Raw genomic sequence first — 5963 nt, 5'->3', positions numbered from 1 at the left:
TGTTACAAAATCTCAATTCGAGCTCGAGTCAAGGTTTATGTCAAACCCCATTTGCTATGAATATTATGTTCTCTTTTAATTCTAGTTCTTGATTAATTAGATTTTCTTGTAAGAAACTCTTTTCTGACTAAATCTGTCTGTCCTGGCCAGAAACTTGAAACATCAAGAACAATTAAATAAATATAGGATTTTATCCCTATTTACTTAGGGTAACAGATTCCATCTTGATTAACACTTACCTCCATATATAACTAGTAGGAGCCAATATATGCCCATATGCCCATACACAGTACAAGTATGAAAGCAGTATCAAACTCAAACTACCTATATATAAGATAACTGTGTTATCTTAAGTCTAAAGATTAAATGCATAGATATAATATATGACAATGCATTGACAAGAGTAAACTCTATGTGCTTGTCATATGCGTCACTGGTTCGGCTTACTTATCATGTATAAGTGCCTATCATATTTGTTATATGGCATGAGACTCACCATTACCTTGGGAACAAACATGATTACAATCTTTCTGGATAACTCATGTCCTTATTGTGAAGTACCCTCGATTGTGAACCAATTTATGATACTTTGTGCTAGAAATACTGTCACTCATATTCTAAACAACGTAAGAATAGAATTTCTAACAAAATATCAATGGGCCTTTTCTATTACATATAAATACATTATATAAACGAAAAAGTGAAATTGCCTTTTATTAATAAAATATGTACAAGATACATACTAAATGATATGCTTTAGGGCATACTAATAACACATATGGCAATATATAAAGATTACAAGAATACTTTATATAATGGCAAACTTACAAGGTGCAATTCTAAGACAAGGCATAACTTACTGGATTTGAATCCTATCATGAATACAACTGTATTATTTAGATAGTCAAACAACATATCTAGTGTATGCTCTATCTAGAGGCAACATAAATAGCTATTCTCAAGAATAGCCTACAAAGAGCTAAAAAGACTAAAATACAAATTTAGTAATTTCATTTGCATAGGACTTGTAAAACCATTAAGGAGTCTATTCAAAGCAACATTAGAATTTTGGCAAACAACCTTCATAGAACAAATAAGAAGAACAACATAAATTAATGAGGAATGGTATTGTGATCATATGGCAGCCAAAAATAGGAAACCAATATTTTATTCATGTGAACAATAATGTGAATAGTAAATCACAATCTCAAGCATCAAGGTTGTTAAGCATGCCTAATTCTCTCTTAATGAAATTAAACCTATCTTCACATAAGGGCTTTGTAAAGATATCAGCCAATTGGTTATTTGTATCAACAAACTCAAGAACAACATCACCATTCAATACATGAACACGTATAAAATGATGTCTAATGTTTATATGCTTAGTTCTAGAATATTGTATAGGGTTCTTAGTCAAATTGATTGCACTTATATTATCACATTTAATAGGAATGTGATCAAGAGATACTTTGAAGTCTCTCAATTATTGCTTGATCCAAAGTATTTGGCTATAACAAAGACCCGCAGCCACATATTTAGCTTTGGCTATGGAAAGTGCAACCGAGTTTTGTTTCTTGCTACACCAAGAAAATAAAAAGTGTCCTAGGAGTTGACAAGTACCTGAGGTACTCTTCCTATCAAGGATGCTTCCAGCAAAGTCGGCATCCGAGTAGGAACATAAATCAAAGGATGCATTTCTAGGATAACATAAACCAAAATGCAATGTACCATTAAAGTATTTGAGAATATGTTTAACATCATGCAAATGAGACTCTTTAGGACATGATTAAAAAAGTGCACATAAACATACGAAAAACATAATGTCCAGTCTACTAGCTGTGAGATATAAAAGACTACCAATCATACCTCCATACAGCTTTTCATCAACTGGTTTTCCTTTTTCATCCTTGTGAAGTTTAGTGTTTGTGCTCATTGGAGTTCTACTTGGCTTGCTATTCTGTATTCCAAACCTCTTGATCAATTCTTTGGTGTACTTGGCTTGGTTGATGAAGATGCTATCCTTAGCTTGCTTGATTTGAAGCCCAAGGAAGAGCTTGAGTTCTCCCATCATGCTCATCTCAAATTCACTTTTTATGGTATTAGCAAACTCTTCACACAAACACTCAATAGTAGCACCAAATATAATATCATCAACATATATTTTTACTATAAGGATGTCATTTGCATGATTTTTAACAAAAAGAGTTGTATCAACTTTTCCTTTTGAAAAACCATTTTGCAAAAGAAAGTTACAAAGCCTTTCATACCAAGCTCTAAGAGCTTATTTCAAACCATACAAGGCTTTCGTCAATTTAAAAACATGGTTTAGAAACTCATGATTTTCAAAACCAGAAGGTTGCTCAATATATACCTCCTCATCAATAAAACCATTTAGAAAAACACTTTTAACATCCATTTGGAAAAGCTTAAAATTCATGTATGATGCATATGTAAGCAAGATTCTAATGGCTTCAAATCTAGCTACGGGGATAAAGGTTTCATCATAGTCAAAGCCCTCCTCTTGGTTATAGCTTTTGGCTACTAACCTAGCTTTATTCCTAGTTATGTTTCCATCCTCATCTAATTTGTTTCTAAACACCCATTTGGTGCCTATGGATGGATGGTCCTTTGGCCTAGGAACTAAGGTCTAAACCTTATTCCTTTGAAACTGATTGAACTCCTCTTACATTGCAAGTACCCAACTCTCATAATTAATGGCCTCATCTATACTCCTAGGTTCTATTTGAGAAATGAATGCAAGGTTATTACATATATTTCTAAGAGAGGATCTAATTATTACCCCTTTTGATGTATCACCAATGATTAGGTCTTTAGGATGATCCTTCTTGAATGTCCAATTTTTGGGTAGATCTTGTTGAACTTCTTGATATGGAACTGGTTGACCTTATTGCTCTTGAAGCTCAACTTGATCAGCTCCCAAGTCCTTCAAGGGATCTTTCATGTGTTGATTTTGAATTCCACTAGAATGAGGATTTTCAAGAGTCAACTTATCAAGATTACCTACAACATTATCATCACAAGAAATATCATTTCTAGGACCAAAGGGGTTAGCTTCATTAAATACAACATGCATTGACTCCTCAATAACTAAGGTTCTCTTATTGAAGACTCTATATGCTTTATTAGATGTAGAGTACCCCAAGAAGATACTTTTATCAGTTTTGGAGCTAAATTTTTCTAAATTATCTTCGATATTCAAAATGAAGCATTTATAACCAAAAACTCTAAAATAACCTATTTTAGGTTTCTTACCATTCATAGCTCATAAGGGGTTTTCTTCAAAATAGGTCTAATCAAAACTCTATTTGAAACATAATAAGCCGTATTAATAGCTTTCGCCCAAAAATAAGTAGGCAAATTATTTTCATTTAACATAGTCCTCCCCATGACTAAAAGAGTTCTATTTTTTCTTTCAATAACACCATTTTGTTGGGGAGTCCTAGGAGAAGAAAAATTGTGAGTGATCCCTAGTGAGTTATAAAACTTATCAAATTTCCCATTTTCAAATTCTCTACCATGATCACTCCTAATAGAAGAGATTTGAAAACCCTTTTCATTTTGAACCCTTTGTGAAAATCTCTCAAAAATATCAAAACATTCATCCTTATGAGCAAGGAAGGCAACCCAAGGATACCTAGAGTAGTCATCAACAATCACCAAGGCATAATATGCACCACCTAAGCTAGCTACTCTAGTAGAACCAAACAAATCCATATGCAACAATTGAAGGGGTTTAGAAGTAGATACCTTATGAATATATTTAAAAGAGCTCTTGACTTGCTTACCCATTTGGCATGCATTACAAACCTTTTCCTTTTGAAACTTGATCTCTGGTAGCCTATCAACTAGCTCATCCTTAATCAAGTTTGCAAGAAGGTCCATGCTAGCATGTGCAAGCCTTCTATGTTAAGTCCAAGAGTCATCACTAATAAAAACAAAGCACTTAACATCTATGTTAGACAAAGCATGCAAATCGATAACATAAATATTTTCAATTCTTTCACTAATAAACAATATTTTGTTATCACTCATGCTAGACACAAAGCAATATTTAGACTAAAAAATAACTCTACAGCCCTTATCACATAATTGACTAACACTAAGCAAATTATATTTTAAACCATCAACCAAAAGCACTTTGTCAAGAATAGGGGAGTTTTCCTTACCAACCTTACCTATTCCCACAATTTTACATTTACCATTATCACCAAAAGTCACTTGCCCACCTCCATCTTTCTTTTTAAGTAAAAGGAAGAGATTGGCATTTCTGATCATGTGTCTTGAACATGCACTATCCAAGTACCACTTGCTTTCAAGCTTTGAGGATTTCAAGCTCACCTACACATGATAATTCAATTTACTTTAGGCACCCAAATGTACTTGGGTCCTTGAGGGTTAGTAGTTCCATCATTAAAATCAAATATTCTACCATATCTAAGATGGATTTTCCTAATGGCACACCTATAGTTGGTGTGACCAATCTTACCACAATAGTGACAATGTCCATTGAACCTTTTATGTGTATGAGGCTAAGGAAATGGTCTCATATGACCAATCTTTTTATGACCATTATGTGAATGTAAGCATGAGGCATGGTGAGTGTGATAATAGTTAAGAGTCCTAGTAGCATATCCCTTACGAAGGTTTGGCCTAGATGCAACTCTCCTAGATGTATATGTCCTATTTACATTTTGTCTAGAAACATGTTGATGAAATGAAGTCTTTCTAGTTTCATTACCACAAGATTTCTTTGGCTCTTATCCTTTAGGATTGGACACCTTTGGACTAGGTACTTGGGGACTAGGCTCATTCGAACTATATGCTTTAACAAAGATGGTCTTGGAAGGAGGTGCTTGGGCAAATTTACTATAGCCAAATCCATATTTGATGCTAGGAAACCTTTGAGAGTCCAAAATTGCATCAAGTTTGTCTTTTCCTTTAGAAAAGTTGGAAAGAGAAGTTTTGAGCTTAATAATTTCATTTTTTAACTTCTCATTTTCTAATGAGAGGTCATCTAAGGATTTTTGCATATCATCCTTTAAAGGTTGATCATCCTTAATCAAGGTCTCATTTTTTTTTCTCAAACAAACTACTTCCTTTTTTAAGAGCTTATTTTTCTTAGAACTTAGTTCTAATTTATTATTCATAGCTTTAACAGCACTAACTAGTTCATCATAAGAAAATTCAACAATATCATCATTTAAAGTTACCTCATTATAGCTTTCCTCCATTGCCATGAAGCACATGTTGGCAACTTCATCATTGATCTCTTCACCTTCACATCTTGTGGATATTGAACATTCCATGCTTCTTGTTCTTCTTGATTCTTTTTCGTCGTCTTCCAAAGCAATTAAGCACATGTCAATCATGGAGTGTTTTTTGAAGCTTTCTTTATGAGCGTTATCCACTTGCGGCATTTGCTCCATTTGCTGATGAGAGGAATAGTTTTTGGTGTACTCAACTTCATCAACTTGACAATAATGGTTAAAATTATACATATAATCAAGAGAATCCCATATATCTTTAGCATTGGAGCATTTAGAAATTTTAGCATAAGAAAAATCATTTAAAGAAATTCTCAATATATGCATAGCTCTTATATTCAAAGAAAACATATACTTATCATGCTTACTCCATTCACCCTTTGTCTTTGGCACATGCTCACCATATACTACTTTGATGGGAATGAAGGGACCATTTTCAATTATATCCCATAAATCCATTCCTTCTAATTTAAGGAAGTAATACATCCTATTCTTCCAATAGAGAAAATCATGTCGATCCTATTCTTCGAATAGTTCCCACTTTTTGCTGTCGGAGTACTCTCTGGACAAAAAGGCTTTTAACGTTCAAAAATCATGATTTAAAGAATGAACTTTGGTAGCCGAACTTCCCACTTTTGGCTGCTAAAGTGCTCTTTGGACAGAAAGTATCAAAAGGGC

Source organism: Hevea brasiliensis, chromosome 3, assembly GCF_030052815.1.
Source record: "Hevea brasiliensis isolate MT/VB/25A 57/8 chromosome 3, ASM3005281v1, whole genome shotgun sequence".
In the NCBI taxonomy this organism is placed as follows: Eukaryota; Viridiplantae; Streptophyta; class Magnoliopsida; order Malpighiales; family Euphorbiaceae; genus Hevea; species Hevea brasiliensis.
The sequence above is the reverse complement of the archived record's forward strand: the minus strand, read 5'-3'. Positions refer to the sequence as shown.